The sequence below is a fragment of the Chlorocebus sabaeus genome, chromosome 25 (genome assembly GCF_047675955.1).
Source record: "Chlorocebus sabaeus isolate Y175 chromosome 25, mChlSab1.0.hap1, whole genome shotgun sequence".
NCBI classification, from domain to species: Eukaryota; Metazoa; Chordata; class Mammalia; order Primates; family Cercopithecidae; genus Chlorocebus; species Chlorocebus sabaeus.
In genome coordinates this window covers 32,377,720-32,393,770 of record NC_132928.1, presented here as the reverse complement: position 1 = coordinate 32,393,770, position 16,051 = coordinate 32,377,720, and the positions used below count along the sequence as shown (strand labels likewise).

Below are 16,051 nucleotides of genomic sequence, written 5' to 3'. Positions count from 1 at the left end.
CATCTGCCTGATGAATTTAAAAAATAAAGACATTTCTTGCTGATTAGTAGTAGCTATGGGATATGCCTTCATATTTCTTGCAACCCATTTTCAATTTCCTTTGTCATTAAGAGGACTTTAGTTAAAAAAAAAATCAAGAAGCTGTATGAAACTGCTTTGAATCACTATAAAATTGGGGTTGGGTGGTGGTGAAATGACTTTTTGTATTGAACCACCTAGCCCTGATCCTAACATGTGATCTGTGCCCAGAAGTACCATTTTCCTTGCCCTAGTCCTCCTCTCTTCCATTTATGACAAGAATAGGTGATGCTTCAATTTTTAAGTTTAAAAAAATTCCTCTTCCAATATTGGGCAACTACAGACCTTTCCAACCAAAATCTTTACTCACAGGAATATATATATATAATATATATATTATATATATATATATATATAAAATATATATATAATATTTCTATATGAAATACATAGTGGAGGATATTCTTTTAGAAAATATTCAATATATACAGGTATAATTTTATTTTTTACTTTTTAAAAAAAATATTCCTTTAGCCGATGAAGGGGCAAGCCCCAGGAGTCAGGACGAGTCCTAATGCTATGACCCAGTCACACCACAGTGCTTACCCGTGTCCCACCGGCCTGCTCCTTGTTGACCTGCACTGCTGCGGCCGCAGCCACACCATGACTGTGTTTGTCGTGCTCCTGTCCTTGTTGGTGGCGGGTGTTTGGGGGAAGGAGTGTAGTTCCCAGTCTGTTATTTTCATAAATGGAAATTGGCCTATACCAGGAGAGTGAATCCCGGACGCGGTGCATTGTCCATGGGCTTCTCTGTGAAGGAAAACTTTCTTTGGCCAGGACTTTCTGTAGGTGACCTATTTCATCGTCCTTGGGCTACCGTCATGGTGATGGTGAAGGGAGTGGACAAACTGGCTCTACCACCAGGCAGTGTCATTTCGTACCTTTTGGAGAATACAGTTCCTTTTGGTCTTGACAGTGTTGCAAATTCCATTCACTCTTTATTTCCTGAGGAAATTCCTGTTTTGCAGTTGGTTCTTAGTGAGGAAAGAGTGTATTTGGTAGAGAAGGCAAACTCAGTGTTTGAAGACCTTTCAGTCACCTTAGGACAGCTCCATAATCACTTATTTCAGGAAAATTCCATTCTCAGTTCACTTCCCCTGAATTCTCTGAGTAGGAACAATGGAGTTGACCTGCTCTTTCTTTCTGAACTCCAAATGCTACATGATATTTCAAGCTTGGTGTCTTATCATAAGCATCTGGCCAAGGGTCATTCTCCTGATTTATGTTCACTGGAACTGGAAGATTTGGATGAAACTGGGAAGCATTATGGGGAAGACTCTGAACAATTCAGAGTTGCTTCTAAAATCCTTGTTGACATTCTTCAAAAGTTTGCAGGTGACATGTACAATCTTTACGGTGGGAATGCAGTGGTAGAGTTAGTCACTGTTAAGTCATTTGACACCTCCCTCGTGAGGAAGACAAGGACTATCTTTGAGGCAAAACAAATGAAGAACCCAGCAAGTCCCTGTAACCTTGCATATAATTTTGAATATTCAGTGATTTTCAACATTATACTTTGAATAATGATTGCCTTGACCCTGGCTGTGGTTATCACCTCTTACAATATTTGGAACATGGATTCTGGATATGATAGCATCATTTAGAGGATTACAAACCAGAATATTCGAATAGATTGAATATTCATTGTGCCAGAATTAGAAAAGGGGTTTGGAAATTGGCTGTTTTTTAAAATATATCTTACATTGTGATTTAAAGTAGATAGTATACTTTAAATTTATTAAAAACTCACATTTTTCTCTATTTGGTGTGCGCCTGTGGTTTTTTAATAGGGTGAATTATAGTATTGATGTGAATCAAACTGTATGGTGTAGATTCTATAATACACTGAAATATGATATAGCCATTTACTAACACGATTTAATTCCCTTTATTGAGTTTAGAAATATGCACTGAAAGAAATTAAAACATTTAGAATAGCTCGTGCTATTTATTATGGAAAAAAATGCACTGAATTTATTAGAGAAACTTATGAATGTTTAACTTCTGTACACAGCATAGGTGAAAATCATGTTTGGGCTGTTGTATGCTATGAACAATTTGTAAATGTCTTCATTTGATGTAAGTATCTCTGAAACAAGAGAAAACCTTTTTAACTTCGATTAGCCCTAAAATATGGATGTGATTATACAATCACTTAGTTTTGAAACTCTTTCTGATTGACAGAGGATAGCTGCTTTTTAACCTTCTTCTTCAAGTTTGGTGACCCATATGGTCTAGGATGGATACTAAAAATGTTACTTTTATCTAAGAAGAAACTAGCCTTGTGGAGTATAAATGCTTTTAATTATACACACAAATAATATTGAAGCATGAATATAAAATATTTTTAGTTCAGTAACGTCCCCTTGTGTAAGTTACTATGGTTTGTGGTCCAACTTCATCCTATAGAATATTAAGTGGAAGTGGATGAGTTCTACTTTTTATGTTGGAATGTACTCATGTCTATAAAGACTGACACGTTAATAATAATTCTGAAAAAAATTTCTTTAAAGCTCTTGTACTTAGCCAATGTTTAATGTCCTATTTACATAATGGAGTCTGAAACTCAGAGGAACTCCTTGGGTACCCAAAAGTATAATGTGTATCTAATAGAGTGATATGTATATATATATATTAGTTCTATATATTCAGGTCGCAAAACACAATTACATTTAAAAGAATTTTAGACAGAAGCAACTTTGAATATATTAAAGCTGCAGTGCAGAAACACATTAAAGTTTTAAGGATAAACATTTTTTCCACTGGAGGGTGCAATTTGTCAGGATATCAAAATATTCACAGTTCCTTTAATGAATATACTTTATAAATAATATCAGAGAACTGATTATTTCTAAGACACTAACATAGAATGCTAAGCAGATTTCATGAAACTTTAAATAAATGAAATTTCACCAATAGGTATCTGGGCTTTATTCCACTATACGCTTATGTGGAATATACTTATAATTAGGATCAAGTAAGCTGAACATAATTTTATTCTTTTATTACCTTTTTTGGGTAACATATATGACTTTCTTGGCTACTAATACTGCAAAAATGTATACTAATAATTCATGCTGAAGATACAGTTCTACTTATTAAGTTTTATAGTTGTTTTCTTTAGCAGTCTATGCATTTATTTAAAATTCTTTATGAAATACAGATTTATTTTATTAGACTTTATACTCAGTAATAATGGGTAGTCTAAGATTAAATGTAAATTAAATAAACAAAATTAACATATACATTTAACAGAAACGTTTTTGTTATATACATCATATAGTATGAAGGCTATTAGACAATGTGTGCTTTAAATATAATACTAATGAAACATGAATTGTAATAAAATCTGGTATTTATTAAGCACTGGCTAGGTATTAGGCACAGTTCTATATTTATTAACTTTGCATTTGTAATTTACTTACTTATCACAACAACCTCAACAAATAGATATCATTTTCTGTATTTCACAGATGAATTCAATGTGAAATGTCCAAGTCCATACAATTAATATCTGAACTCCACTGAGATGGCCTGGCTCCAGAGCCCAGACTTAATCACTATTCAACAACTGTGTTAACCTTGTTGATGCCAACCACTGCTACTCAAATACCAACGTGTTGATTTTTATTTTAGACACTTGAAGTCAGGCACTTTCCATTATGAGTTAATGTTTCAAAGTTATCCATCAAATATGTGTTTATGTTTTCTATTTGGCCTAAATTAATAGAACTTCTTTAATTATGACTTAGATAAATGAAACTGTGGCAGAGCATCTTAATTGCCTACCCCAGCAGCTCTTTCCATCCCTCTCAGTAACAAAACACCAATATTTTGCTGGCACATTGCCACAGTATAAGACTACATTTTCCAACCTCCCTCTCAGATATGAATGGCCACATAAATGAATGAATTAATGTTTGGCTCCTTGTTACTTATGCAATGAAATGTTAAGTGTAAGTGTTGTGTGGAACTTCCAGGGAGTCTTCTCAAAAACTAAGGTCTGTGATCTTGCTGCACTTACTCTTAGTTACTGTTTTCCACTACCTGTAGTGTGGGCATGAAGAGCAGCCAGAGCTTAACAGCTCTTTTGGATCTTGGGGCAGGATAACAGAATGACAGCCAGACAAGGAAGGAACTACTGTCTCCTTTAAGCCCATATTTTGCGTCTTTCTAGCATACACAACTGTATCTAATCCTACTAACAAGTGTGATAGGTTTTAAGAGTTCATTTTGTCTATCTTTTGGGCCTCAGTCCACCCCAGATCACAGCCTTTCTTCCTTTCCTCTTTTCTTTTCTTTTTTCTTTTATTTTCTTTTTGTCTTTCTATGGTAATCTCACTCCATCACCCAGGCTGGAGTGCAGTGGTGCGATCACTGCTTACTGCAATTCTGCCTCCCGGGTTCAAGTGATTCTCGCGCCTCAGCCTCCTGAGGAGCTGGGACCAGAGGAGCGCACCATTTAATTTTTGTATCTTTTGTGGAGATGTGGAGATGGGGTTTTACCATGTTGCCCAGGCTGGTTTTGAACTCCTGAACTGAAATGATCCACCTGCCTCAGCCTCTCAAAGTGCGGGGATTACAGGCATGAGCCACTGTGCCCAATAGATATGATTCTACCATGAGGTCATCAAATATCCTTACAGGCTACATGAACTTTAAACATGTTATTAAACTACTAATATATTTTATGCTTTTTTTAATCATAATTTTTTAAAGATAATTTCTACCTGAAGTCCAAAATTATTGACTTAAATTATTCTACAAGTAGTAGTAACTTGTGTAGTAGTGATTTGTGATCGACTTTTAAATTGTCAATTATTAAAATAGTTTTTGCAGATTATATTTCCCCTTTTGTAACCAGGAAGGTACTTGTTTTAGACTGTGTGTTTGTGCCCTGTCCCCTGCCATCCATCTGTTGAAATCCTAACCCCCAATGGTATGATATTAGTAGGAGGTCGGGCCTCTGGACAGTAATTAGGTTTAAATGAGGTCATGAGGGAGAGCCCTCATGATGGGATTAGCATCCATAGAAGAAGAGAGAGGCAGTATTCTCTCTCTCCCTATGTGTGCTCGCACCAAGGAAGGCCATGGGAGGTTGTTTTCAGGAAGAGGACTATTTCCATGATGCTGTTAAAGATAAACCCGAGACTGGGAAGAAAAAGAGGTTTAATTGGACTTACAGTTCAACATGACTGGGGAGGCCTCAATCATGGTGGGAGGCAAAAGGCACTTCTTACATGGTGACGGTGAGAGAAAATGAGGAGATGCAAGAGCAGAAACCCCTGATAAAACCATTGGATCTCATGAGACTTACTCACTACCATGAGAACAGTATGGGGGGAAACTGCCCCCATGATTCAAATTATCTCCCACCAGGTTCCTCCCACAACATATGGGAATTATAGGAGTACAATTCAAGATGAGCTTTGGATGGGGACACAGAGCCAAACCATATCATTCCATCCTTGACCCCTGCGAATCTCTTGTCCTCATATTTCAAAACCAATCATGCCTTCCCAACAGTCCTCCAAAGTCTTATCTCATTTCAGCATTAAGCCAAAAGTCCACAGTTCAAAATGTCATCTGAGACAAGGCAAGTCTCTTCTGCCTATGAGCCTGTAAAATCAAAAGCAAGCTAGTTACTTTCTAGATACAATGGGGGTACAGGTATTGGGTAAATACAGCCATTCCAAATGAGAGAAATTGGGCAACACAAAGGGGTTACAGGGCCCATGCAAGTTAGAAATCCAGCAGGGCAGTCAAATTCTAAACCTCCAAAATGATCTCCTTTGACTCCATGTCTCATATCCAGGTCATGCTGACGCAAGAGGTAGGTTCCCATAGTCTTGGGCAGCTCTGCCCCTGTGGTTTTGCAGGGTATAGCCCCACTCCTGGCTGCTTTCACAGGCTGGCATTGAGTGTCTGTGGCTTTTCCAGGTGCATGGTACAAGCTGTCGGTGGATCTACCATTCTGGCGTCTGGAGGACAGTGGCCCACTTCTCACAGCTCCACTAGGCGGTGCTCCAGTAGTGACTCTGTGTGGGGGCTCCAACCCCACATTTCCCTTCTGCACTGCCCTAGCAGGGGTTCTCCATGAGGGCCCCGCTCCTGCAGGAAACTTTTGCCTGGGCATCCAGGCGTTTCATTACATCTTCTGAAATCTAGATGGAGGTTCCCAGACTTCAATTCTTGACTTCTGTGCACCCACAGGCTCAACACCACGTGGAAGCTGCCAAGGTTTGGGGCTTACACCCTCTGAAACCATGGGCTGAGCTGTACCTTGGCTCCTTTTGGCAATGACTGGGACACAAGGCACCAAGTCCCTAGGCTGCATACAGCACGGGGACCTGGGGCTGGGCCCACAAAACCATTCTTTCCTCCTAGGCTTCTGGGTCTGTGATAGGAGGTCCTGCCATGAAGAGCTATCACATTCCCTGGTGACATTTTCCCCATTGTTTTGGGGATTAACATTTGGCTCCTTGTTACTTATGCAAATTTCTGCAGCCAGCTTGAATTTCTCCTCAAAAACAAAATGTTTTTTTCCACAATGAGATACCATCTCACACCAGTTAGAATGGTGATCATTAAAAAGTCAGGAAACAACAGGTGCTGGAGAGGATGTAGAGAAATAGGAACACTTTTATACTGTTGGTGGGGCTGTAAACTAGTTCAACCATTGTGGAAGACAGTGTGGTGATTCCTCAAGGATCTAGAACTAGAAATACCATTTGACCCAGCCATTCCATTACTGGGTATATACCCAAAGGATTATAAATCATGCTGCTATAAAGACACATGTACACGTATGTTTATTATGGCACTATTCACAATAGCAAAGACTTGGAACCAACCTAAATGCCCATCAATGATAGACTGGATTAAGGAAATGTGCCACATATACACTATGGAATACTAGGCAGCCATAAAAAAGGATGAGTTCATGTCCTTTGTAGGGACATGGATGAAGCTGGAAACCATCATTCTGAGCAAACTATTGCAAGGACAGAAAACCAAACACTGCATGTTCTCACTCATAGATGGGAATTGAACAATGAGAACACTTGGACACAGGGCAGGGAACATAACACAGTGGAGCCTGTCATGGGGTGCGGGGAGAGGGGAGGGATAGCATTAGGAGATATACCTAATGCAAAAGATGAGTTAATGGGTGCAGCACACCAACATGGCACATGTATACGTATGTAACAAACCTACGCGTTGTGCACATGTACTCTAGAACTTAAAGTATACTTTTAAAAAAATTGATTTTTTTTTTCTGCTGCATCGCCAGGCTGCAAATTTTCTGAACTTTTATGCTCTTTTTCCCTTTTGAAATGAAATGCTTTAACAGCACCCAAGTCACCTTTTGAATGCTTTGCTGCTTAGAAATTTCTTCCACCAGATACCTTAAATCATCTCTCTCAAGTTCAAAGTTCCACAAATCTCTAGGGCAGGGGCAAAATGCCACCAGTCTCTTTGCTAAAACATAACAAGAGTCACCTTTACTCCAGTTCCCCAACAAGTTCCTCATCTCCATCTGAGACCACCTCAGCCTGGACCTTATTGTCCAATATCTCTATCAGCATTTTGGGCAAAGCCATTCAACAAGTCTCTAGGAAGTTCCAAACTTTCCCACATTTTCCCGTCTTTTTCTGAGCCCTCCAAACTGTTACAACCTCTGCCTGATACCCAGTTCCAAAGTGGCTTCCACGTTTTTGGATATCTGTTCAGCAATGCCCACTCTACTGGTACCAATGTACTGTATTAGTCCGTTTTCAGGCTGCTGATAAAGACATACCCCAGACATACCCCAGACTGGGAAGGAAAAGTGGTTTAATTGGATTTACAGTTCCACATGACTTGGGAGGCCTCAGTATCATGGCGGGAGGTGAAAGGCACTTTTTACATGGTGTCAGCGAGAGAAAATGAGAAGATGCAAAAGTGGAAACCCCTGATCAAACCATCAGATCTTGTGAGACTTACTCACTACCATGAGAACAGTATGAGGGAAATTGCCCCCTTGATTCAAATTGTCTCCCACTGCATTCCTCCCACAACATGTGGGAATTACGGGAGTACAATCCAAGACAAGATTTGGGTGGAGACACAAAGGCAAACTATATCAAGGACCCTCTCCGAGAACCTGACCATGCTGTCACCCTGTTCTTGGACTTCCAGTCTCCAGAAATAAGTGAGAAATAAATATGTGTTATATGTGCCACCAAGTCTATGATATTCTGTCATAGCAGCTCAAACTGACAGACATAGGCATTATGGTGTACTCTTCTTGAGTTCAAATAAATTTAAAAGTATTTTATGAGATTAGTAACATGATGTGGTAGTAAAATTGAATAAGTATGACACAGCCATTTTCTGTAAAGGAACTTGCAAACTTCCTAGCTTCCTGGCATTTCCTCTTTGCTCAGACACAAGCCTAGAGTCTTCTGATTTGTCTTTTCCCTCCCCCAAATCTTAATTAATTATTTATTAACACAATTTCAACTTTTAGATTCGGGGGTACATTTGCAGATTTGTTCCATGGGCATATTGCGTGACATTGAGGTTTGGGGTATGAGTGATCCCGTCACCCGGATAGTGAGCATAGTGCCCAATAGGTGGTTTTTAAGCCTTTGTTCCCCTCCTTTTCTCCCTTCTCTAGTAGTTCTCAGTGTCTGTTGTTCCTGTCCCATGTCTATGTGCATTCAATGTTTAGCATTCACTTTTAAGTGAGAACATGGGGTATTTGGTTTTCTGTTTCTGCATTAATTTGATTAGGATAATGGTCTGCCTGCTGATCTGTCTTTAAACTTGCCATCTGCTTCTCATTTTAAAGAAAAAGAATAATGAGGCTTGCTTTAAGGTCTTTTCCTCACAATTTAAGCAAGATTTGGGGGGGAAAAAAGACCTACAGCTTCACCCTGGATTAGAAGATGACCAAAAGTCTATGGGAGATATGGAAATCATACAGGTTTTAAGATTCTGCCATATGTAATAATAACAGTAGCAACATAATATGGTTTTAATAATGCTATCTTCTATAGCATTTATAATATGTTCGGCACTATGCTAATTGCAGTATATGTATTAAGTCATTTTATCCTCACAACACTCTGAAATAAGTACTAATGTTTTACAGCTGAGAGAACTCAGTCACATTGATACTAACTTGCTTGAAGTCACTCAGCTGCAGTGGAAACATCAAGACTTCAACTCATGCTTTTTGACCTTACAGTATTACTGTAACGTCTTAATCCATTCAGATAATTGTTAGAATTATTGCATTGAATTAGCTCAATGAAAAATACAATTAGAGAAATATAAAAAGCTAGACTAAATATTTTTCGGTCTGTACTATCAGATCCTCTTTCTTGGATCAAAGTGTAAATTTATGTAAATCACTGTTAGAATATGTATTGCAATTAATAATACAAGATTTTTAATTTTTTAACCACCTTAGATAAGTTCCACAAAAATTTATAGTAGTTACCTCAAATTCTTCATGTTTTTTCTATTTCATGGGATTTCACCATATGTAGGTCTTAACATAGATATGACAACTCAAGTTTAGATTCAGTCTTGGGAAATAATCACTATGTGGCAAATTGACTATCTAAGTTATTGATTATATCTAGCTCTCTTCAATTCTGGTTGCTCTTGCAGGTGAATAAAATTATCCACTTCCGTGTCTACCAGCAGTATGTAAAAGGAAATAATAGGTAGAACTAGAAAGATCCTTGAAAATCAATCAATTACTCCTTATATTTTTTCAGAGAAAAAGAAGTCCCAGACTGATAAAATAGTCTTGAGCAACATACTTTACCCAAAGAAAGGGTAGAGGTAAATATAGAGCATGCACTCTAGTGTCAGGAGTTCTAGGCTAAATCTTGGCTTTGCAATTGATTAATCAAAAATCTTAGACATGTTATTTAGTCTCTTGGAGGATCAAGTTTTTAACTGGCAAAATTAGAGATATTAAAGATGATAATATGAAATTGTCATTGACGATCAAATGATCAAACATAAGGCACAGTGTTTTGCAAACTATTAAGTGTTATGCAAATGTTTAGCTGTAATTAATAGACTTTGCTTCCCAATTTGGAGAGAAATGCTATAAAATGTGTATACCATCAACAATTTGGAATTGGTTCTTGTAAGAAGACAAGAGCAGAATAAATTATAGCTTCTTTATTACATGTTTTATAAAGAGTTACAGGCATTATCTTAAATACTAAATAATTAGACTACAATTCCTGCTTCATTTTAAAGTCATATGTTTATAATCTCATAAAATTATTTTTAGGGTTGTCCAGTGCAAGTAAAACAGGACTACCCCCTCATCATCTTATTTTTGATATTTTTCATAAATCATATGTAATATTTGAAAGGAATGTCTACCATTTGCCCACTGCCAGACTCCTCTTATAAGGTATTCCACATGCCTGTTGCCAGGTGAGTAGATGTGAGACTGGATTCTGGTAGAGCTGGAATCAAAGAAGGATGTATGCTAAAGTCAGATAAAGTACAATAGGGGAACACTCTCCCATGATACAGCATTTGATACCCTGATAAGGACCCTAGGAAACGGTGCAAACATGCTGACAGAATGAAATTTGTAGTATGAAGAAAGTGATGAGCCACAATAAGCAATGTAGAAAATTCCAGAAATGACATCCCAGAGGCTGAAATAAGGGATTAAAAGACTAGGCAAAATGGGCATGCTAACTGGATATACCATGTATATGGAAAGACCACCAGATACCTAGTTTCCATGGAAGGTCTAGAAGCATAACTGTTTACAATCAGGAACATTTTGGTGAGAGTAATATCAATATCAGAGTCTTAGCAGTAGCTCTCTTCTGTAGACGAGGGCTGATGATAAGAGATGCTATTTGTAGTAGGCTGAATAGTGCCTACCCCACCACAACCAAAGATGTCTCCATCCTAATTCTCGGAACCTGTGGATGTGTAACCTTCATAATTTAAGGGACTTGGCAGATTTAATTAAATTAAGGATTCTGAGATGAGGAGATTATCCTGGACTACATAGGTGGGCCCAATGTAATTATAGGGGGTCCTTATAAGAGAAAGGTAGGAGGGTGAGAGTTAGAGAATGCAATGTGACAGTGGAAGTAGGGGTTGGAATGATGCAGCCATGAACTAAGGAATGCCGGCAGCCTGCAGAAGCCTGAAAATGCAAGTAAATGGATTATTCTCTTGAGGTTCCAAAAGGAATGCAGTTCAGATTACACTTTGATTTTAGCCTAGTGAGACTTATTTTGGATTTTGACACCCAAATCCGCAAGAGAATAAATTTTATATTGTTTTAGGATACTGTGTGTGGTAATTTGTTACAGTAGTAATGGGAAACCAATACACTTAAAGAACTGGGCTAACTGGTGGAAATGACACTCTAAGACAACAGAGATAAAATGGTAATGCTTAACAGTAAGGAGTCAGGTCGATGCAGTTACAGTAAAGAAGAGCAAGGTTTGAGTGGTAGTCAGCAGATATGAGACAAAGAGGGTTATAAGATATGATGACCAGAACATGGTGTCCTTAGGGGCAAGATAGACGGGCAGCCAACACAGATACTACTCAGTCTACACAATGAAAAGAAATCAAGAATAGATGTACAGAAGGCTGAGGCCAGTTGCTTCAGTTAAAAAATCATGATTCCTCTTCTAAATTTTGGTTTTCAAACCCCAAATTCATTGACTGAAGGAGAGGCCAGGTCTCTAACAAAAAGGGCTCTTTGTTACCATATACACTTTCTAAGAGATCTAACACTAGCACAGTAGGTCTTTCCTATATTTAGGTAACTACATTCTGAGGAAAGATAAATATACAAACATTTTAAGGACTGCTTAAACTCAGAATCTGAGAACCAAATTTTTGGTTATTCAAGAGAACCAAAAATCTCATCACAGCCCCTCTATTAGAGTGAAGACATATGAGGGTCAAGTAATAGGATCCTGGCTCATATACTGCTCACAGAGTGCACTGGTTCCAAAGATATACTTCGGATTTATTTTCCTAGTCTTTGAAGGGATCATTTAAATGGATATCCTTGATAGTTGACACAGCTCCCACTTTGGTTCTTTGACCTGGGAAGAAAGAGTAATCATAGCAAGGAAATTTAAGTGGAAGTTGTTAAAACTTCATCCCCATGTGGCCAAGATAGTACAAAAAAAAAAAAAAAAAAAAAAAACAAAAAAACAGTATTCCATGTCAAGAAGAATGGTAGAAATTAATGCAATTTTTAAAAGTTGCAGAATTGGTGATACTGTATTTTCATTTGATCCACTGGTCTGATCTCTACAAAAGTGAGATAGTTCCTGGAGGAATGACAGTAGATACTGCAAACTCTGTCAAGTAGCTGCCCTAATTGCAACTGCCATACCAAATAAGGTACCTTTTCTAGAGTCAATTAAAAAGAAATTAGGTACATGTATCTGGGAAAAGTATTTAAGTAGAATCTAAGTGGCACTAACCACAGTTCTCTACACTGCACCTGATCTCAAGGATGTAAATGATTATCCTTATCTCTCTCCTCTACCGTGAACTCCAGAAGACCCTCACCCTCAGCTGTTCAAGGTGACTTACTGGGAGCATGACCCAGGCTCCCACCACGAGGAGTCTGAGCCCTTTGCTTACCAAGTCCTTCTTAGGGCACATCTTTTATACTTGCCCATTTACATCGAAATTGGTCAAGTATGTATCAAGAGCCACGTAGGTGAGGGCCAAACATGTTCCTCCCACCATACTACTAGAATATGCTTAACTGACAACCTATAGCTGTTGACTTATTCAAGGTCCACCTCAACTTTTGAGCCACGACCTTGCTCTTCTCAGGGCAGGCAGTGGCTGAGTATAATGGCAGTATATGGGCCTAATCATTTCTGCCTAAAGTAAGATCCCTCTAATGGGTTCTTCTAGTAAGTTCTCTGCTCCAAAACTCCCCCACTGAGCTGGAGAGAAATTTGTCAGTCCTACATTGTGATTTGCTTAATCCCTTGCCAAATGCTGTCTCCTCCTTTTGTGTTTCACAGATGTTACCTCCCCTCCCCCAATACCTTGTTTTTACTCCTTACTCCATCTCTGTGTCTGCTTCCTAAAGAACCTGAGTGACCAGCACAAGGAGGTAGGGTAGGGTGGAGGCATGTGGATGCACCTATGGGAATGAGCATATGGTATGAAGATATTTTTATTACTTGTTGTAGTAGTTTTAAAAATGCATTGATAATCTTCTCTGTTTCCTGGTTCCCTCATCTTGAGTTTAGACTGAACCTAGTGACTCAATTTTAATGAACAGAATAAAGGGAAAGTGATGATGTGCAACTCTGGAAACTAGTTTATAAAAGGCACTGTAGTTTCCTGACTCTTCTCTCTTGTATAGCTTTCTCTGGGGGAAGCAAACTAGCATGTCATGAGGACACTAAGGTATCACTGGAACAGCCCATGTGGTGAGGAAGAGAAGCCTTCTTCCAACAGCCATCTGAGTGAGCTTGGAGATAGATCCTTCAGTCCCCAGACTGCAACCTCAGGAAACAACCTGGCTACAACCTCTTGAAAGATTGTGAACTAGAAACAGCAGTTTTTAGTTGCCAAGAGTTGGAAGAATTTGTTAAACAGTAATAGTTAACAAATATGGACCCTCAGAAATTATCCACAGTTGAAGAGGCACTGAAAAAAGAGAGAAAATGACTTGCTCGGTTTTCATCAGTCAGCCTCTGTCATCAGCCACTTCAGTGATAGTATAATGGTTCCAAAGATAGAGAAGTCATGTGGGCAAGGACAGAAGCTATTCATGGTTCCAGTAACATAGGCTCCCATTCACCAAGGCTTATCTAGCTACTGCTGCTCCTAGAAGTCCAATCTGGCAAAAATAGAGCACAATACTGAAACATCCTTTGAGGAAAGCAGTCAATTAGGCCAGATAATTACATTAGATCCTTTCTTCTATAGTGTGAAAATGGGCACATGCTCTTAGAATTCAGTTATGTCAGTCACATCCTATCCCATACTACTGAGAAGCTGCTGGCCTGACAGAATGATGGAAGCATTTGTTGAAAGTACAACTGAGATACAAGCTCACAGATGCTTCCTTACAAGAGTGGGGCATCATCTTTCAGGAGATAGTGTATATTTTAAATCTTTGAAGTATATGGCACTATGTCCCCAGTAGGCAAATATATGGGAACCAAGGGGTAAAAGCAGGAGTGGCCCTATTTTCCCTCCTGTCAGAGACTCAGTAGGGGAACTTATGTTTACTGTCCCTGCCATTTTGATGCATAGAGGTCATCATGTTTTGAAGACCTCCTTTCAAAGTGGGGATGCTTCCACTTATGTCCCATTAATTAAGCTCCAACTGTCACCTGTGCACTTCGGGTTGCTCATACTAAGAGACAGCAGTCAGAGAAGTCAACATTCTGAAAGAGGTAACTGAGCCAGATCATCAAGCAAAGGTAGGACCACAGAAGCTTGAAATATGTTAGTGCATTGTAGCTTGTTCATGTACTGCTTTTGGAATCCTGTGATTACCATGTGATTAAGTCTGTGTTACCCTGCTAGATGATGATAGACACATGGTCCCGTTGTCCATGTGCCTCAGTGGATAGCCTGCCAAATATCAGTCATATGAGTGAGACTATCCTAGATTAACCAGCCATCAGCCAAACCACCCACTGAGTGTAGCAGAGGCTTGAGCAAGCCAACAGAGATCAGCTGAGGTGATTCAGACCACAGAATCATAAGTTAAATAAATGGTGGTTTTGTTAAGTACCTAAGTTTTAGAGTGGTTTGTTATGGATGAAGAGTGAGCTGATATAAGAAACAGCTTGCCAAAAGAAGAGTTTTAGAAACCAGAATACTGTGGCTATTTCTCTTAAAAGCCATATGATCCAAGGATCATTTTGAGAACATGGGTATTCGTGCTTCTGAATCAAATATTTTATCATCTACCATGATCCCATCCTGGTGACTTGACTGCAACCACAGGTGAATCTTGAGGATTTCTTTATTTTACGTTAGGTTTAACCTGAAGTAATGACCTAGTAGCCTGCTTATGTTTTCCTTTCCCCTGGTTCTACTTGGACCCAGCTTGGAATTCTTAATCTTATGGTTGTGTTCTTCTGGGTTCCAGTGCAAACACATTTTAGACAGAAAATAGACTGTGTGATTATTAACCATACATATTGTGGGGTGAACTTGAGAAGTAACCCTGTACCCACCATGTAGTTATGATCTATATGGCTTTTATTTCCTTTTTTTTTTTTTTTTTTTTTTTGAGATGGAGTCTCACTCTGTCACCCAGGCTGGAGTGCAGTGGCACAATCTCGGCTCACTGCAACCTCCACCTCCCAAGTTCAAGCGATTCTCCTGCCTCAGCCTCCTAAATAGCTGGGACTACAGGCATGTGCCACCATGCCCAGCTAATTTTTTGTATTTTTAGTACAGACAGGGTTTCACCGTGTTGGCCAGGCTGGTCTCAAACTCCTGACCAGCTCGTGATCCAACCACCTCGGCCTCCCAAAGAGCTGGGATTATAGGTGTAAGCCAGTGCACCTGGCCGGCTTCTATTTCCTTTTATTGCCTTATTGCACTGGCTAAAACTTTCAGTACCATGTTGAATAAGAGAGGTGAGGAGTGCACGTTCTTGACATTTCCGTAATCTTAGGATGAAAATATTCTGTCTTTCCCTATTAAAAATAATGCTCGCTATGGGGTTTGCTTGTAATGCTCTTTATCAAGTTAAAGAAGTTCCCCTCTATCCCTATTTTTCTAAGAATTTCTATCGTATATGGGAGTTAACTTTTTTCAAAGGGTTTTTATGCATCTAACAATAAGATTTTTCTTCTGTAAGCCTGGTGGTATGGTGGATTACGTTGATTTTCTAATGTTGAACCAGCCTTGCATACCTGAAATAAATCTCATTTTGTCGTGGTATATAATTCTCTTTAAACTTTTTAAA

General features: G+C 38.9%; 1 protein-coding gene and 1 pseudogene across 3 annotated transcripts in view; both read left to right on the top strand.

Annotated features, from left to right (window-relative positions):
- CRB1 (crumbs cell polarity complex component 1) overlaps positions 1–16,051 on the top strand; it is a 274,285-nt gene that overhangs the window by 19,904 nt on the left and 238,330 nt on the right. The gene's annotated exons all lie outside the window — the stretch shown is intronic.
- Positions 542–1,829, top strand: LOC103230375 (renin receptor pseudogene; annotated as a pseudogene).